The sequence below is a fragment of the Eleutherodactylus coqui genome, chromosome 2 (assembly GCF_035609145.1).
Source record: "Eleutherodactylus coqui strain aEleCoq1 chromosome 2, aEleCoq1.hap1, whole genome shotgun sequence".
Taxonomy (NCBI): domain Eukaryota; kingdom Metazoa; phylum Chordata; class Amphibia; order Anura; family Eleutherodactylidae; genus Eleutherodactylus; species Eleutherodactylus coqui.
In genome coordinates, this window is record NC_089838.1 from 240,976,387 (window position 1) to 240,997,632 (window position 21,246).

The following is a 21,246-nucleotide window of genomic DNA, read 5'->3' on the forward strand; positions in this document are numbered from 1 at the left end:
ATCAGTTCCCACAGATATGTAGAGTTGAGCCGCGGCAGATATACAGCTCACTCTGCTTAAGGCGTGCATACACTGAATCTTTATTAACTTTTCATAGCGTTTCTCAATACAGGAAAGGAATGTGTCATTAGTCACGGCGTTAATCTCATTGGGTTAAAAAATAAAACATTGCAGCATAGTGTGAGAATATATATGAAATGTCCTTCAAATGTTTATTCCTCCCGGACGTTATCTTGTCCTCCCTTGTGAGTTTGGATGGTTGCAGCATCTTATTAGCGCGATTCGCTCTTTTCCCAAAGCTCAGGGCGTGGGGGAGTCTCTTCTGATAACGATTGTACCAGGCTTGGTTCTCGGAAGAATAGAAACAAATCATTAGACATTGTACCGTATCTCATGCTCTAAAGTTATTTCTGCTTGAATTATTGTTTCACTACGCACAAGCTTATTTATAAGTAACTGAAGGTATTGTTACAGCAGATGCTAAAATGGCCGCTGGGCCATGGCTGGCACTGAAATGGCCACTGAAGGTGTGGCCTGACTGGGCGATGGTGAAGGGAGGGTCCAGGAATACTACATGCTAGACACTTATCAAGATATACCGACTGGTATTGGCCCCAATAACAAGACAGCCAGGGCGGTGCCCTCAGATGGTGAAGAAGGGCTCCCTTCCTTTGTCTTCAACTCAAAGCATATGAATAATCGCCATCTTGAAACTGCAACTTTCTTACTTCAACTTTACGTCACTTACTGAAACATTTTTCTCTGCAAACTTGAGCAATCGTCTATCAACCAAAATTCCTTCATTATCAGCTAACCCAGTCTTCCTTCTCTGTCTGTGACCCTGAACAAGGAGTGAAGTCTAAAATCGACAGCTCCCACCTTTGCAGAACAGCTGTATGTTTGAATATGAAGTATTGCCTGCATTTAAACTCATAAATAACACATGTGCTGGGACCTTCTGATAACGCCACATGTGCTGCATTTTCAACTCCTTCTCACTCGGGACAGTGTCAGTGGCGCAGGGTTTGTGGGCGCCACAGTTAAAACAAGTTTCCCTCTGTTTTGGGTTTTGAATTCCACACCTTGTGCACGTCCAATGTGGAACATCATCAGTCTTATCAGAGTCCTCATATGGAGGCGGTCTGACAGGCTTACGGTACTTGTAAGACTTTACATGTTCTTCAATCCATTCAACCTCCCCATGACCTTCTGTTTTCAACTGTACAGAAACCTTATGCCACATTTCAGCATCTTTCAATAAACCAGCATCATTCAGTGACCCTCTACACTTAATCAACATTTCTGACCACAATCCAGGTTGTAGCCTGCCACCAGATGGCATACCCACTATCTCACATAACTTCTTAACCTTCTTCACATACTCCTTCCCTCCTCTACATGACACCAAGTGGACAGGATCCTGAAGACCCTTATCAGTAGTCTTCTTCTTAAAGAACTTCAACATGTTTCTAATATCCGAGCCCTTTTTTCACTGGAGGTCTGACGCCCTATGCTCAATCACGTGATGTTCAGAGACTTTCATGTCTGATGCCCTATACTCAATCACCCCCGGGAACCTATACTCATGGATATCTTTAAATACACCTAATATCCGAGCCCTTTTTCCACTGGAGGTCTGAATCGCCCCCTGGAACCTATACTCATGGATATCTTTAAATACACCTAATATCCGAGCCCTTTTTCCACTGGAGGTCTGAATCGCCCCCTGGAACCTATACTCATGGATATCTTTAAATACACAATAAATTTGCAACAACAACTTAGGTACCTATATCTATCGATTTTGTCCCTTGGTGTCACTTAAGATTACCCAAGACCTGAGGTAACAACATCTCTTGATGACAGCTTAACAATTGTACATTGAAGTAACGACTGACCGCAGGACAGACAACAATCAAACGTACCAAAACAGACCACGGTAGACATCATATATATGTATATATGTTACTTACCGGGCTGTATAAGGGTGATCAGTCCTCTAACTTTGGCACGGCTGATATCATCAATCCAGGTCTGTGTCGTAGTCCAATGATTATTATCAGCGTCAATCAATAAAATCCTGCCGACTACGCCAGTTGTTAAGGACCGCTACAGTCCCATAACCTTTCAGACCTTGGGTTCCAAATTAGTTCATACCTGGATGCATCGAGGAGGCCAAAAACTACACAAAGATAGTTATCAGTTCCCACAGATACGTAGAGTTGAGCCGCGGCAGATATACAGCTCACTCTGCTTAAGGCGTGCGTACACTGAAACTTTATTACATTTTCAGAGCGTTTCTCAATACAGGAAAGGAATGCGTCATTAGTCACAACGTTAATCTCATTGGGTTAAAAAATAAAACATTACAGCATAGTGTGAGAATATATATGAAATGTCCTTCAAATGTTTATTCCTCCCGGACGTTATCTCGTCCTCCCTTGTGAGTTTGGATGGTCGCAGCATCTTATTAGCGCGATTCGCTCTTTTCCCAAAGCTCAGGGCGTGGGGGAGTCTCTTCTGACAACGATTGTACCAGGCTTGGTTCTCGGAAGAATAGAAACAAATCATTAGTCATTGTACCGTATCTTATGCTCTAAAGTTATTTCTGCTTGAATTATTGTTTCACTACGCACAAGCTTATTTATATATTATAATGCTCCATTTGGTATCTAGCGGCCATTTTGAGACAGATTCTTTATTTTTTATGGATTTGTACCTTCTCAAGGGTACAATGACTTTGTGGGTGCAGAGGGCACTATCTGTGCCGTTTAAAAAACGGAAACTGGACATAAACAAACAAAAAAATTTCCATTGTGGCACAGAGGAGGGCACCGTTACTCTTGTGATGGGCACTATTACTGTATGAGACACTGAAAAGGGCATCAAAAGTAGCAGCAGGATGGGGAGTGTTTGGAGACAAGTTGTGGCTAGAAGAAGTTGCCAAAGCAGTCTAATCCCAGACAGAGAAAAGAAGGGAAAGTGAAAAACACCAATCAGAGGAGACGTCCCCTGTCATCACTGGAGGTAACTGCATTGTAATCATTATCACTGGGTAGGGCTGGTATCTATTGTATGGTGACTGCAGTATTTAGGGGTATACTAGAGCTGAGCTGATGTATTTAAGTCTCCATGTTATAAAAGTTTCCTCTGATATATTTTTTGTGAAGAAGTAAAATACTTCACTCTCAAATGCCCTCCTCTACCCCCCTGTTCAGAACAGCCACCCAGGTCCCATAATCTCCTGTAGGGTTACATGTCATGCACGGTTACGCCAGAGGCCGTAGTTCTTTGACTGACCCGGGTCTGTTAGGTACCTCTATCCTACCTCTAGGAGGGCTGTTTCACCATCTAAGGCCTCATGTCCATGGGGAAAATAAGAATTAAAATCTGCAGTGTTATTCCCGCACGCGGATCCGTGCCCCATATGAATGCATTGACCACCCGCGGGTAGATAAATGCCCGCTTATGGTAATTAAAAAATTTCTGGAGCATGAAAAAAAATGGACATGCTCCATTTTAGTGTGGATGACGCGTGCGGGAGCTCATAGAGCACATAGCTCAATTGATCTCCCTCATGAAAAATAAAAGACAATTACAGTGCAAACGCAGCCCAAATCCGCGTTACAAATCCGCAGCGGATCTGATTTTCCCCATGGACATGAGGCCTTAGATGGTGAAACAGCCCTCCTGTTGTGAATGTACCTGTTTCTGTAAGTAAGTTTATGTTGTTATAACTGACATTTTGTTGTTTGACCACAAAAGTTCACTGTGGCCTGAAATGCAACAGGGGAGAGGAAGTGCATCATTACTGCCAGACAGGATAGAGCTTAAAGAGAGAAGTGTGTGTGTTGGCCATCTTGTGAAGTATGCTTTGGAGGACTGGAGAGAGTGAGCCAATGTAATACACGTGGAGAAGGACCCCTAAAGGACCGGAGTTACAGTGAAGGGGAACTGAATTAGAGACTGTTCCAGAGTTTGTCAGACCCCCATCCTAACGGAGAAGATAGCCATTAAGGCTTGGTTTAGAAGTAGCAGCGTCAGTGAGTTCACATGGCTCTCGGATGAACTCCTATTCCTGCCGTTCCAGACAAAGGATAGAGGTACCTAATAGACCCGGGTCAGTCAAAGAACTACGGCCTCTGGCGTAACCGTGCACGCGTCGCATTATATGTTTGGTACCAAATTGTTCGAGGCTAATAACAAGGCCTGTAGTTAGTTAGTTAGTTAGTTAGGCATACTGTCTGACACAGGCCACACTACTGGTGACTGATCTGTCTGTTTAATAACCCTCAAACACAGAGAACTTTATAGAGCTGTAATTCTCAGAGTGAGAGAGAGAACTTTCTACAAAGGTCTAAAAGTCACATGTTATGTAACTTTACATTTCCTTGGCTTGTGAGCTATATACTGTTATATCTGTTTGGTGGTACTGTGGTTGGGGAGGATAGGGGTATGTTGCTAAGATTGTAAGCTCTTGTGTTGTAACACCGGTGCTTCCCTAGCATCCTCACTAATTGTTCCTGTTTCTAGGGTGATAGAAGGTAATAGTGGCGGGTTAGAGACAGCCTGCAGATAGGCAAAAGCTTGGAGTATATTGGAAGCACACATTATAAAGTATCATGCTGCATGGCATAAGGGTCTCGGCTTCCCAGCTGCGTGTATGTAAATATCTGTCGGGGGTTTATTTTGGAAAAGAATTTTACTAAACTAAGTAAAATCTCATTTAAACTAAGTGGGTTGGAGTCGCCTCTTTTGTTCAAGACTTCCCTGTATCCTGGGGAGCCCACCCCGGTACACGACTTACAATTCCTGCACTGGACGCCAACCAAGGCCCACAAAAACTGAAGTAAAACAGAACTGAAGCAATCTGAAAGCAAACTGAAAGCAGCTAGTTTTTTTGAAAGCCCATTGTACTGCCGTTTTGGATGCAGTTTACTGCATCCGACAGCAGTTTTTAACTCTGCTCATCACCCATGACAATGATGGTATGCGTTAAAAACTGCTGTCAGACATAGCAAAATAGAGCAAACAGTGCTCCAATATCGCAGCGTTTTTTAACTCCGCTATCAAGCGCAGGTCTGTGATGCCCCATTGAAATCAATGTGAACGTTGTACCGTGATTACCATGGAGTTCAAAATGCTGTGGTAATGGCGGTAAAAAGGCACATGTGTGAGAGTGGCCCTACAGCACCCAATTCAAGCTACAGTGCAGTCACTTAGAGTATATTCAGATGGCAGAATCCAAACCATATTTATCCACATGGCTACTTCTTCTCATACTATTGCAAAAATCAGCGGCTGAGGGTGGATTCACACGGCCGTAGGTGCAAAAACGTACGCCGCTATGGAGCGTAGTTGGGCCTGAACAAGCTTTTTCTTCGGCCTTTCAAACTCCTCGCCATAGCGCAGGAGTTTGAAAAAAAGATGTGGAAAGATTGGTCCTGCCCTAACTTATGTATTCACTACATCCAGAAAACATAAGACATGTCCTATCTCTTTTCAGCTGTGGTATTAACGGCCAATAAAAGATCCAGTGAAAACAAAACCACTAAAATTCATTGAAATCAGTGGTTTTGTTATGAGAGCGTAATTATCACGGCCGCGTAATGGTAGAAAACCATATTCGCTTGAAATTGCCCTAAGCCACAAATTTCTAACGCGGTTTCACATACGGATTTATAATTGGCAGTGGATGAAAACAGCGAGAAAAATGACATTTCCATATAAATGTGAGCGTTTAACTGTGACCAGCAAAGCACATAGAGCGTCATATCAAAATGTAAATGTTCATCAAAGATAACTCTCAAAGTTGCAAACTAGGCAGGTCTGCATATGTGATATTGAGGGGCTATACTAGATGGTCCTTCTATTTCTCCTAGATATCCAACAAATTAATTGAACATTTTTTTCTATCTAACTTTAATGGTAGAAGGCACACCACTTTTGGAGATGGAAAGGTGGGCTAGAGGGGTTATGGAGGAGGCCTATGTGTTTTAATTAGATTTTTTTACTAGGTGTGCTTTTATCTATTTGGTGGTAATCTAGGAAGAATAGCTGAAAAGTGTAGGGCCAAAGGTGTAACTGTAGTGGGTGGAAAGCATGCAATCTTACTTGCGCCTTTAGACCTCAGGGATCCCCTCACCTCTCTCATCCACATTCGAACAGACCAGCAGTGTAGATAGAAAATTATAATTGAGAATAATAATGTCTTTATTTGTGTAGCGCCAACTTATTCCGCATCGCTTTTAAAGCATGGGGGAGCGCGAACAATCAGAATAATTCCATGTAGTATACAGTTGATTGGGATCATATCGGTCTGGGTAATGCGGAGGTGCAGGGGCAGGGTATGAGTCACAGGCAGCACAGAAAGTAAGCTAAATTACAAGTGGTATACAGTTATTAAGGGGTGGGGAGTTGGATTCGGGGGGTTTGGTATGCCTCCCTGAAGAGGTGCGTCTTTAAGGCGAGTCTGAAGTTCCGTGCGTCGAGGATTGTTCGAATGTTTTGGGGTAGAGCGTTCCAGAGGGTCAGTGCTGTTCTAGAGAAGACCTGAAGGGGAGCATGTGAGGTTTGTATTAGAGGGGTGTTTATTCTGAGTGTGTTAGCAGAGCGGAGTGCACGGTTTGGGTCTTGTATGGACAGGAGGTAAGCGATTTACAGTGGCTCGGCGCCATGGAGAACTATGTGGGTGAGGGTGATGAGTTTGTATTTGGTTCTGTAGTGGATGGGTAGCGATTGCAGTGACTGGCATAGTGTGGAGGCATTTGAGAAGTGGCTGGATAGGAAGAGGAGTCTAGCTGCCTCATTTAATATGGATTGGAGAGGGGAGAGTCTGCTGTGGGGGAGGCCGAAGTCTAACAAATTGTAGTAGTCGAGTCCGAAATGGGTGAAGGCGAGAACAAGTGTCTGTAGCGTATGTGTGGTGAGAAATGGCTGGATTTTGGCAATATTCCTGAGGTGCAGGTGGCATGTTTGGGCCAGAGATTGGATATGGGGTATAAAGCAGAGGTCAGAATCCAGTGTAACCCCAAGGCAGCGGGCGTGCTGTCTCAGGGTTATGATGCTGCCAGATACTGATATGAAGATATTGGGGGGAGGTCAGCTGGCAGAGGACGGGAAAAGGAGAAGGTCAGTTTTTGAGAGGTTAAGTTTGAGAAAAAGTGAGGACATGGTATTAAGAGACAGCGGACAGACAGTCGATGTTTTGGAGGAATAGTGCTGAGATGTCACGGGAGGAGGTGTATAAGTGGGTGTCGTCAGAGTAGAGGTGATGTTGGAGGCCAAATTTGCAGATGGTTTGTCCTATTGGGGCTGTGTAGATAGAAAAGAGGGGGGGGGAACAAGGACCGAGCCCTAATTGAAGGCCTTGTTGAAAATTTTGTATAGTTGGCCAGTAGATTCAAGTTACAACTCTACGTAATTGTAATGTACATTGCTTATATACAGCATAGCACTGGCTCACAATGTAATCCTTTTTTTCCAACAGGCTTCATCTGAGGGGAGTACAGCGTTAATACGTTTCGCACCTTGGTCATATGTTAGTGTCAGCTGCCACACAACTGAGACTACTTTTGCGAGTAATGCCTTGGGGACCCCGCAGCAAAGACCAAATCCCACTTTGAAGTGTAATAGCTAAAAACTGGGGTACCCTAAGTGCTGCCTTCAGATTTAGCCCAAAGCCTAAACAGTGTGTGGCAAAGCAGCTCCACATCCATTTGCTGACCTAACGGTGCCCAGTTCTAGATGTAGTGCAGGTTTTTAGGCACTGACCACATTATTGTGAGCCATTACTTCTGAAGGGCAAAGCAGTTGGTGATTTATTTGAAAATGTAAAGTACATTAAGGATTACACAAAAATGTCAAACTAGGCAGGTCTGTATATTCAATTTTGAGGAGCTATACTAGATGGTCCTTCTATTTCTCCTAGATGTTCAGCAGATTGATTGAACATTTTTTTCTACCTAACTTTAATGATCGTAAGCGCACCACTTTTGGAGATGGAAAGGTGGGCTAGAGGGGTTATGGAGGAGGCCTATGTGTTTTAATTAGCATTTTTTGCTAGGTGTGCTTTCATCTATTTGCTGTTAATCTAGGAAGAATAGCTGAAAACTGTAGTGTGTGGAAAGCATGCGATCTTACTTGCGCCTTTAGACCTTAGGGATCCCCTCACCTCTCCCATCCACATTCGAACCGACCAGCAGTATAGATAGAGAATTATAATGGAGAATAATAATAAGTCTTTATTTGTGTAGCGCCAACTTATTCCGCAGCACTTTTAAAGCATGGGGGAGCGCGAACAATATGGACAATTCTATGTGGTATACAGTTGATTGGGATCAAACGGATGGGGATAATGCGGAGGTGCAGGGGCGGGGTATGAGTCACAGCAGCACGTTAAAATGTGTAAATACCGCATGTGAACATACTTTAAAAGGGTTGTATGGAATTAGTAAAATGATTCTTTCTCCATGGACTATTTAAGTTATTTCACCTCCTTCAGATGCAACTGAATACTTCAGAAGCCATGGACAAAAGTACTGCTATTTCTGAGAGAAAAATGAGAAAAATGTCCATCTTTTTCTAATTCAGCACAATAGCCCCATTCATCTTGGATTGTGTATACAGATTTTTTTATATTAAAAGATTTATAAATGTTAACTTTCTAATGAATAATTCAAATACCCACCTTTGAACTCCATGGTGTCTTGCGTCAATCCATTGAACCTAAAATACAAATGTACTTAGTACAATGCTTTAGGTGGCTCTTGAAAATGCTTTATGCTGTATTAAAATAAGACGTTATGTCGGAAGAGAAATATCTGACCCAATTCAGATTCAGCAAATTCAACACGAGTCACATGGTATAGATTCTACCTCCCTCCTCTCCTGTCGTTGACTACATTGCAGGTACTGGCTTTTTGTCTCATTTCAATACCCAAAGCAGAATCATTCTTTGTTACTGCAGAGATGGAGAAGGGGGCAGCCGTGGGTATTGAAAATGTTGAAAATAATATGTTGTGATAAATTTATCAAATAGGATACATGATGTCATTAATTTGTTAAGGCAATACATTTAGTCTGGCTTTAACTTAGACATTGACTAAAATACCAAAATACCGCTTTCAAGAACTGTAAACCTTCTTTTCAGTGTTTCTTTGTGGGTCAGTCCTTTTTTGTTGCACTACTACTAAGGTTTCTCTACCTATTCATATTATATCCATGGAAGAGTAAGATTCCTTGCTTGAGTCTCTAGCTGGTTTGGAGTTACCAAGGCCAAAAAAGTTTAGGAACCACTGCTGTATAAGGCAACGATATATAGCAACATGGCAACCTCAGTAGCTTGATTTCTAAGAATGTGAATATAAAGACAAAAAAGATGAAGTCCAAGTTGCGTAGAAGCAAAGCAAATTAATACAAACCTTCGCCATTGGTTGGTAAATTGTATTGACAGTGTTGCTTGAAACAGTTTATGCTAAAAGTAGTTATCACTACACTTATAAAGTATACACTTACTAATTTGATGACTTCCTGAGTTTGCATTGTAGGTCATAAATGTGTCACAACTTTTTAGGCTGTTAAGTTAAAATCCCTCTGCATTCCCTGCTGGCTCTTTTAAGAGGTTTCTCTGGTGATCTACATTTGGGAAAATTAATGACTCTTAGAATAGAGTACAACAGCGAACACAGCATTATAGAAGCTTAGCTAGTCTGTTATTGGTGTGTATATTGCCAAACTGTTGACTGATTCCAATATCAACCAGCTGATTGCGCTCATAAATCATTTGTAAAGGTAAATATTTGCCTCAATATTTAAAGGGCCATTCACTTCAATAGGACTTAGGGCTTCCTCACAGAGGCGTTTGCAGAACACATTTTTCAATGCTGCTTTTACTGCAGTTTCAGCAGTGTTGGCATTTGTCTTGCAAGCGTTTTGGCAGCGTTTTCAGCACAGCAGAAAATGCAACCAAGGAAGCTGGAGAAAAAAAGTAATACCTAGCAGGCGCCGTCTGGGTCCGTCCTGCTGCTCTTCAGAGCTCCTGGCAGGCTTCCGGGCACTTGTCAGCACCGACAGGGCATCTTTTGCGGGTAACGAGGTTTGAAGACCCTGCCTCCAGCAAGAGAATGCTCTGATTGGATGAGCCGCAGGCTCAACCAATTAGAGCCAGTGCTGGATGTATCAATCACAGCCATTCGTTGAATGGCTGCGATTGGTTCATCGAGCGCTGGCTCAGCCAATCAGAGCAATTTCTTGCTGAAGGCAGGGTCTTCAAATGTCATTACCAGCAAAAGATGCTCTGTCGGTGGTAATAAGTGCTTAGCAGCCTGCCCAGAGCTCCAGAGAGCAGCAGGAGGGACCCAGACAGCACCTGCTAGGTGACTATTGCTTTTTTTTTTTAGGTAGTGTAGCTAGGGTTTGCATTTAGGGCTGTCAAAAACTTGGTAGCAAGTTGTGCTGAAACCACTGCCAATTCATTTCAATAGGCGACACACAGCTGAAAACGGCCAAAAATGAAAATGCAGCACTTTCAAAGTGCAGCGTTTGGATGCTGCATTTTGACGCTTGCGTGAGTAGCCCCATTGAAATGAATGGGAGCGTTGTACAGCATTTTGTGCAGCACTGCAAAGACAATGCTAAACACTGTACAAAAACGCCTGTGTTTTTGGAGGGAGGCTTTATCCTGCAATACCAACCCAGGCCACTGTACAATGTACTGCGCAGCCTGCAGTACCAGCCTGGACAGTTCTCTACTCCCTTTAGCAACATATCTACAAGTGGGACAATCCCGTTAAAGGGCTATTCCGGTGACATTAACTTATCCCCTATCTTCAGGATAAGTGATAAGTAGCTGATTGTTGAGGTCCAACCACTAGGACCCCACCAATCGCCAGAATGGACATGCAACTACTGTACTGGCGATCGGTGCGGGTCCCAGCAGTCAGGCCCCCACAAATCAGCTAGTTAGCCCCTATCCTGCACTGGAATACCCCTCTAAAAGTCTTATTGTAGGCTGACTGACAGCCACGGAGACAGGATAGGGGATAACTAGCTGAATATGGCAATCCAACTGCTGGGACTCCCACCATTCGCCAGAATAGAGTGCCAGACCACATACCTGGACACTGCTCCATTCATTTAGATGAGAACGCCAGAGATTGCTGAGTGCTTGAACTCTGCTACTTCCGGTGCTCCCATTGAAATGACTGGAGTAGTGTTCACGTAGGTCTGTTGGTACTCGATTCATGTTGCCGTCTCTTGGGAGACACAGGACTATCGTTCTGGTGATCGGTGGGGTCCCAGCAGTTGAACCCCCACTGATCAGCTAGTTATCTTAACTTAATGCCACTGGAATACCCCTGGAAATGTGTTATTGTAGGTTGCCTAAGATCCATGGAGAGAGATGCCCTTGCATGTCCATATAATGCCATCCAGGTCATAACATCATAATGGCCGGCATGGGTGCTGTTAACATGGACTGGGGAGAGGTCTAACCCATATGGTATTGCATAGCATTCTGAAGATGAATTCTCATACCCATGAAGTAATGGACTGTCCACTCTCCATACTAGAATTTATTTCATTTCTGGTTTATTTCTGTAATTCTATGCATGTGTGTTTCCAACAAACTCTTCAAAATGTGGTATTTGTGTCTATAAAACAGCAAATTGCTGTTATCTTGGCAAACTGTGATAATTATATTGTAAAGAGTCATTTTCATTGTTTCACTTCTTGGCCATGCTCTTATCTCATCATGGACAATGGAAACATAACATCCCTGAAATTATCCTAAAGAATAAAAGAAGGCCCCATGCATTGCTTATTACTGATGTACATGGACCCCAGGATTTTCGATAAATACGTCAGTCTCATTGTCCACCTGACAATATCGCAGTGTTTAAACTGGAATACATTTATAAGTGGAAAGGGGGCGGAATCGCTACTTATGCATCATCAGCTGTGAAAATATCTTTTTCTTTACTAATTGTTACTGAAGTGGTGAAATGTGTTTTTTTACTTATTTTAAATAGGAGATGAGTCAGATTTTAATGAAAAGGTAATTGTAGCTTATATTGCTAATTTCACATTTCAGATACGCTATAAAGGGCTGACATTTCAGTGGTATTAATTTATTCCTAATTCTCGCCTCAAATGGTTTTGCATGGGTTTATTTTAGATGCATAGCGATGTTTACAAGAATATTTGAATATATTCGCTTTTCCATTTTTACACTCCTTCGAATAGCCATTATATTAACACAAATAATATTTAGTTCAGTAACTTTTCTGTCATGATGACATTGGGAAATTACAGACTCTCTTTGCCCAATGAATGTCAAACAAAATGTTGCCTTTTGCTGAGATGACTCTCAATGCATTCATGTGTAGCATGTATTATACTTTTCGATATTTGCAATCTTTAAAAGCAAACTTGTAAACACTCGTCTTGTGATTCCAGTCTTTGAATCAAGTGTTGAAGTTAATTTTAGACTCACATATCAAACACATTATTCTTGGTAAGACAAATATTGAGACTCACGCTGCCATTTATTGCCATCAGTCTCATGCAACTCTGTACAGCCTCCAAGTCGTAATAGGGTACCTCCGAATTTCTATGGACTTTTCTGTACCCCCTTATGTCTTTGATTTCATTCAACTTTGTTTCTGATGGATACCATATGAATCCAACTGAAAAAATAGTAACATGTTTCACTGGATGTTGTATATATAAAGGTTATTTCTAGGGAAAGCCATCTCTAAAATATGGCACTGTCTGCCTACGGTAGGTTTCCATAGGATGGAGCCTTGGGAATCAGTTTGCCACATTATAGCCTCCTTTACACGGGTCTGCCATGTGCATAATACATAGGACTAAGTCATGTTTTTCTGAAAATGCTTAATTCTTTTATAGAATTCGATCGGAAAAGAGGTTATCTCATCAAGTATATGTTAATTATGCTCTGTATGCGCTGTTAGCATCTAAGAATGTGTAAATAATGGACTTACAAAGGCTAGAAGAATGTAGTTTAATATGTATGGGCATTACCAGCAATAGGGCTTGTTGACATCAGCGTCTAAGGTTCTGTTTGGAGCCTCTGTTGCTGATTTTCATTAAATACAAGATGAAATAATGTTGTATGCAACACTATTTATTCCTGTAAAGTGCTATACAGCCAGACGGAAACCTTATTATAATCAATGGGGTGCATTCAGTGCTCCTATAATGGAGCAAGAAAACAGAATCTACAGCACAGATGTGAATTAGCCATTATTCTTTAATATCCAATGTAATAAGCCCCATTGTAGTGGAGCACATACTGATTATGCCAAAGTTGTTGAATTAAAGAGGCTCTCCACTTAAATTGATTTCTGCAACAGCTCAAGAAACGGAATAGTATGGCTTGACTGAAGCCAAGCTGCGTTTCCTTTGTCCACGTTCAGCACAAACCCAAACAAGCTCTTGTGGCTTCTTCAATATACAATTGGAATTAATAGATCAGCAGGTCATGTTTGGCAGTCTGGTTGCTATGAGCACACTGCCTAGCAACTACACTTTTCGAATGGGTTGTCAGGCAGCTAGTACCTAACAACCTGTGCTTAGATCACTAGTGTCTTCAGCTCTTGATAGAATTCAATTGAACTGAGACCAGAAAAGGGTCATGAAGATTTGGCAGGGCATTCTCCTTTCTTTATCTCTTAAAGGGGTCGTCTGCTTGAAGAAAAAGTAGTTGCATTGTCTCTACAGGTTGGATTACCCCCACTTACCCTTAACAGTCAGTTTTAACCCTTTCCAATCCACTGTCTGATGTCTAAAGACATTCTGATTAAAGGCTGTACAGCTTTTGATGTCAGAATATGTCCAGCAGGGTATTCTTACTGTATATTACTGGCCGCTCTGTTGCCAGGGGCCTCTCCAGCATGTCCAATACCGCAGAACTGGTTCTCACCAGCAGGTGGCGCCATTGTATAATGGCAGAAAGAGAAAAGCCCCTAGGGAACCCTGAATCCAAAATTGGATTGCAAAGGGTTAAATGTGTGTACGAACAGCCCCCAGTCTTGCAAGAGGTACTATCTGGCATCTCAGACAGAAAAGCTGGATAGCCGTTTCTTCAAGTGCAGCCTTACTGAATCCATGACCCATGATGTGAGCTCCTTCCTCCTGGGGGCTAACCAAAGAGTAGCCCACATAATTGGTAGACTAAATGCCATGGCATTGCAAGTAGCGCTAGATAGCACCTGTCATGTGACTGGAGGACAGAGTGCTGTTTGTAGCCAAATTTAAAATTGACGCCTATTTGTAAGTGGCTGCAATTAGAGATGAGCGAGCATACTCGTCCGAGCTTGATACTCGTTCGAGTATTAGGGTGTTCGAGATGCTCGTTACTCAAGACGAGTACCACGCGGTGTTCGGGTTACTTTCATTTTGTTCCCTGAGAAATTTGCGCGCTTTTCTGGCCAATAGAAAGACAGGGAAGGCATTACAACTTCCCCCTGCGACGTTCAAGCCCTATACCACCCCCCTGCAGTGAGTGGCTGGCGAGATCAGGTGTCACCCGAGTATTAAAATCTGCCCGCCCGCGGCTCGCCACAGATGCATTCTGACATAGTTCAGGGAAAGTGCTGTTGATGCCAGAGCTGCTATAGGGAGAGTGTTAGGAGTGATTTTAGGTTTCAAGAACCCCAACGGTCCTTCTTAGGCCATAGAAATCGCAGATCGCACCTATGTGCGATCTGCGATTCCTGTTCTCTTCTCTATATGCGCTCAATGGGGCCGGCGGCAGCAGCGCCGACCCCATTGAGAACATATAGAAGACAAATCATTCTTCTCTGCCACAGCTGTAACAGCTGTGGCAGAGAAGAACGATGTTTGCCCATTGAATTCAATGGAGCCGGCAATACAGCAGGTTCCACTGAAAGCAATGGGCTGCCGGCGATCGCGGGATGAATTGTCGGGAAGGGCTTAAATATATAAGCCCTTCCCTGCAATTCATCCAGAAATGTGTTACAATAAAAATATATACTGGCGTATAAGGCGACGGGGCGTATAAGACGACCCCCTAACTGTCACCTTATACGCCGGCAATACAGCGGAGCAAAGAATAAAATTCATTACTCACTTCCCCTGGTGTTCTGCGGTGCTGCTGCAGGCTGTCACTCCCTCCTGGTCCCCGGCAGAGCATTGCTTTCTGGACGCAGGGCTTGAAATCCCCGCCTCCAGAAAACACACGTGCCTTCAGCCAATCACAGCCATTCAATGACATCAGGGGAGAACGATCTTTATGCTGACAGTGCGGGGGGGGCCCACTCTTGCCGCTATTGTGGCTTAATAGTGGGACCTGTGAACTTGAGATGCAGCCCAACCTGTAGCCCCTCGCCTGCTCTATCCGTTGCTGTGTCGTTCCCATCACTTTCTTGAATTGCCCCGATTTTCACAAATGAAAACCTTAGCGAGCATCGGCGATATACAAAAATGCTCAGGTCGCCCATTGACTTCAATGGGGTTCGTTACTCGAAACGAACCCTCGAGCATCGCGATAATTTCGTCCCGAGTAACGAGCACCCGAGCATTTTGGTGCTTGCTCATCTCTAGCTGCAATCCATCCAATATAAACAATTAAACTATTTTACTTTCGGGGGAATAGCTATCTCCTTTAATGTAGTTAATATTCCAATCTACTTTGTACTAGGAGGGATAATGAGTAAGCTGGATGGCTCCTTGGTCTGCCCTAATACAACATACACATTTTATTGTATAGAAACATTTTAATATCAAAGGGCATTCCGTAAAGACATGAAATTCTTCTTAATAGATTATGCATTATGGTTTAATATTAGCAGATTAGCAGCCACGTAATATGTTTGCAATGTAATATTTGCCCAATTCTGCTCTGGAAATATACAACAAAGTACAGTACAATCCATGGAAATGGAGTTTATGCTGGATTCATATATGCAGTTTTGATGCAATTGTATTCTAAACTGAAGCCAATGCCTGTGGATCCAAAAACAAAGTAAAAGTCTGATATACAATGCACAGTATAAAAAAGGCAACAAAAACTGCATAGAAACTACATGTGTGAATCCAATGTAAAATAAACCTATTTACACATAGCAGAAACTATTAGCACAGATTGCAATAATGGTGCATTTGTTTTGCAAATTTTGCTGATGTTAAACATGCCGCAAGTACATAGTAAACTCTGTGCGTAAATCTGTGTGTTAATACTGAAAATACGGAAGTGGTTCTACTACGGAGTCTGTCTGTAGCATGTTAACCCAGGCTTGGATGTCTAAAAGGTCATCAATAGTAGATTGATGGGAGACCAACACCTGGCACCCCTGCCAATCAGTTGTTTTCAGGAGCTGCTGTGCACTTAAACTACAAAAGCTCTGTACATTATGCCGTGGCCAACAATGGTACCGTGATCTTAGCCCCATTCAAGGGAATAGGAGAGAACTGTCAGTAGAGAGTTATTTTCATGGATTTGTTATGAACAATAAACACATATGAAATTGTGAGAATCCTTTACTCTGCCAGACCTCAGCACTTAGTATTCAAGGACTATCTTTCTTATTTTTCTGATTTATACACAGTTTCAATGTCCTTGTGTTTGAGAGAACTAACTGGTTTGGGGAAAATAACAGTACATAAAAAAAGGATTGCCATCAGATATGCACGCAATTTCCATCTTCATAGCAACCACTGTTAAAGTTCTGATATCTTGTTTGTTTAGAAAAAAAAGGAAACGTTAAAAAAATTTCAGAAAATTAGACATTTGATAAGGTAGAGGTAACATGTGTAATGCAGAGAGGCAGAGCTGTCACTGTTCAGCAATGTCAATTCATCACTTACTGGTACTGGTAACAGTATTACAAGTACCAGTATAAGGACTAACAGGAGGTCTTGACAATCCCTCTGTCAGGGACTAGAGTCCGGGTAGTCCCTGAGAAACTGCCCACAACCCCTGTCCCTACCTACTTCCCCCCCTGGGCTATACCCCAAGGCGACAACTGGGCGATAGTCCTTATGCTCACTAGGGATGCGGGGCAGGAGTCAGACTAACGAGGAAACAAACACACAAAACAGGTCAGGCAATCCGGGTTGGCAACTGGAGAGAACGCAGTATAAGGGGGTCAGGCGAGAGAAGTCAGGTCCAAGCGGTAGTCAAAAAACAGAGCATCAAATACAGGATACGCGGGTGTAGCAGGAAGACCAAACATACACTGGCACTGGTCTGAGGGAACTGAGAAGTTTAAATGCTGTCAGAACCCCTGCCCTAGCAGCTGATTGGGGCGGGGAGTCTGACAGCAGCAGGACCCAGACATGAAGCAGCGATTGTAGAGCAGAGACCCAGACATCATTCAGAGAGTGCCGAGCAATCGCGCCCGGGTGTCATGGTAACGAGGACTTTGTGCGGGAAGGCACCAGCCGTGTTCCCAGCAACTCGGATACCTAGGCGACTGCCCCCCTGAGCACGGGAGTGCATGCCCCGAGTCGGCATCCAGGATTAAATAACCAGAGAAGGTCACCAAGACCGGAGCTCCCCTGTGCCGCACTCCCGCAGCCCGCGAGATAGGACTGGCGGTGCGGGTACGGAAACCCCGAGAGTCGCTGGTCCTGAAACCCTCATTCATTTCTATGTGTCAGGTAGCCTCATACCATTACCCCAAGAGTAGTCTTGGTGCTGTGGCATCTGATGTAAACAGGTTAAGGAAGCCATAGTGCAGTACCAGAGAAGCAGGCAAGAATGTGGTCGATAGCAAAATGTAGGGACTCAGAACTGTCACTACATAATAATTCTGAAATTTCTGGGACTCTAAATTATCTGTGTTCAAATGTGTTATATACTGTGTTTATGTTCTGGGTTGAAAGTGGTGGTTTGAGTAAAGCATTGTTTAAGAGGGGTTAAACAACCCAGTGACTCAGCGCCTTTTCAGCCTCCCACCCATCAACCAATCAGCATTGGGCAGATAGGAGGAGTAAAAGTTATATAAGTTCTTTTAATGTTCTAGAAAATTAATTAGAAAGTAATTAAAAAGTAGTGTAGCACAGAACCTAATAAGCAAGCTGGTTTGAGGGAGCAGTTCCTAACAGCCAATTTTGACTATGACTCCGGAAAAGAAAGGGTGTGCTGTGCAGGCTTAAGACTCTGGGGCCATGGTGAAAACCCACAATAGCAGTACAAAGCTGAAGAACAGCAGTACTTCAAGCCACCACCTTCAGGACTGGACTTGGAAAACTGGATTAAGGGCTTGAGTCTTCATCATCTGGATGCTGTTGAACTGAATAAAAGTGAGTTAAGTGTTATGCTCCTTGTCCCCTTGGACTCTGTTCCACTGGGGCTATCACATCAGGGAGCAGAGACTAGCCCTCACCATCGACCCCCTATCTTTCACTGTAATGCAGCTGTTTGGGGAATGTTTCAGTTAGTAGTAGCCACCGTGAGGTTCACACCATTATCCCAAATATCACCCCCATTATGGCTCACTATAGAAAGCCAAGGTCGAGACAGACAAAGTTCTTGCTTAACAATAAAACTAGTCAAGGCAGTAAAGAAATAGTTACATAGTCTAAATACAAACCAAGTTCATGAGTGGAGATGATGGGAAAGCTGGGTGAGTCAGGTGAGTCGGAATACAGAAGCACCTTTGCAGAACCATATGGAACCAATTGCTCAGGCACCTTTACAATGGAGGAAGATGCCTTAAATAACCTGAGAACCATCCAGATTGGCTTGGAGCATAAAAGCTGTGTGTATGGGCTGGTCTTTTAATAGGCAGGCTGGCTATATGCGCCCACTATAGGTGGCAGTGTGAATATGACAGCTGCAGCCGCATCTATAACACAGGACATGGACATGCGGCAATGGCTGTGATTGACTGAAGGAGGAGATAGGAAATGACGTGGCTAATGGATTGAAATGGAAAGAATAACGTCCAGCTGATATGCATTCCAAAGTCCATCGAAGACCATTAACTTGTCTGATATTTATGACAGTTTATGCCAGCCATTCTTCCAGAAGCAACTGAATTGGACCTTAAACTAGACCAAGTGTACAAAGTAAAGAAGGTGAAAAGTGCTCAGTTGAACCAAGAGGTGAAAATGTTAGGACTCGCTTCTATCAAATGAAAGGAGAGTTCATGCAATTTATGAAAAAAAAAGCTAATGAACTCCCAGAAAATGTAAAAACGTAACAGTTTTCCAAGATCTTTTGCCCATGAAGTTGCCTAAACAAAGAGAATGCAAAGAAATTATAGGAGCACTAAAAAACAGTAATTATTATTTACAGATTACGATTTCCCGTAAAGTTGAGCATTTCCAAGTCAAAGTTATACAAAACCTTATATGTACCCAAAAATGGTTAAATTAAAAAGTACAATTTGCCGTGCATAAACAAGTCTTCATCACCTTACAGCTATGTTGACTGAAAAATTAAAATGTTATGGCTTTTAGGCCTTAATACCTCAACTAGGCTAGTTATTAAGGGGTTAAAATAAGTAAGGATTCTCCGTAACATGAGGGAGGGATTTTTCCTCTCTTTTGTTATCCATGTTATTGTGCTGTGTGTATCCATAATGTCCTGGTCAGACATAACACCAATGTGGTGGCATTAAGAAGATTTACATATACCATGGAACACAGTGAAGACAGTCCTGAAGAAGTGGATTCAATTTGGCACAATAGTGACATTACCAAGAACTGGACAGCCCTCAAAAATTGATGAAAAAAAACATAAGACAATTAATCCAGGAAGCTGACAAGAGGCCTATACCAACATTAAAGGAGCTGCAGGAATTTCTTGCAAGTACTGGTTGTGTAGTGCATGGACAACAATCTCCTGTATTCTTCATATGTCTGGGCTGTGGGATAGAGGGGCAAGATGGAAGCCTTTTTCAACAAAGAAAAACATGGCTATGTTTTGCCAAAAGCTACATCAAGTCTGTCAAAACTATGTGGGAGAACGTGTAATGGTCTGATGAGAAAAGGTATGTCTGGCACAAAGCCAACACTTTGCATCACCAAAAGACCAACATACCCGCAGGGAAGCTGGTGGAGGCAGCATTATGCTCTGGGGATGTTTTTCTGTTGCTGAAACTGGGGCGTTAGTCAAGATGGAGGGACAGTTCCAAATATCAGTCCATTTTGGCACAAAACCTACAGGTCTCTGCTAAAAAGCTGAAGATGAAAGGGAATTTCAACTTTCCGCATGACTGTTGACCTTTAAATGTCGCTGTCATTATTTAAATCTCCCAAAATGGCTCTACAGCAATGCTGTAATTAATGTTTTGTTTACTTATTTTTGCATTTTTTTAGTCCCCATAGCGGACATTATACCGTGATCTGACAAGCATTCTATCAGGTAATCAGACATGGCAGCAATAGGGGTCTTCAGAAGGCACCAGGTTGCTATAGTAACAGAACAGCACCTTGCAATTGCAAGCTAAACTGTCTCCCCTCACCCAACGGCATTGCGGGCTCGGCGTATATGCGCCGTGCTCAAGCCATCTGAACGGGCACACAAACGTTAGCTTTGTGCGCCGGTTCACGCGCTTTTACAGCGCGGATGGGCGCAAGTAAAAATGCTAATGGCTGTGTGAATAAGCCCTTATGGCGTTTTTCTCCCCTTTGGTGTTTTTTGGGCCCATGGCATATTTGCAAAACGCAGCATGCTGTAGCCTAAGGTCTTATACACACGGTCAAAAATGTGTTTATTGCGTCTCGAGAAGCACGAATATGTAATCCATTCTTTTGAATGGACTTATTCACATGTGTGGTTTTTGTTTCGCAGCGATGCTCTGAGGAAAACAATTTGCAGCACGTTCTATCTTTGGGCATTACTGCGGAACGCCTCGCCCATTGTATGTGAGTGCGATGTGAGGTTTTTCATTTCAATCAATGGGAAACACCTGCTATCCTCATAATGGTGTTTCATAGAAAAACTCACGTTGACAAGCGCGATATCGCACTTACTCGTGTGAATTTAGCCTACCTGTGGTTTCCTACACAGAAGTTAGAGAGACCTGCAGCTGTACTTTGTGAGTACCCAAGAGGGAGAGCCTCGGGTGAGGGATGCAGCAGCTTCTAACTGAGCAAAAGGGACCTGTGCAGGTGCGAGCGGGCAGCACGGATTACAGGTGCTCTGCATATGGACACCAACTGGTTCTGCAGGCAAGACATACTACAAAGAGACTCAGTGCAGGATCCTGGACCCATGGTATCGTAAAGACCGAAGTGACAAAGTAACTA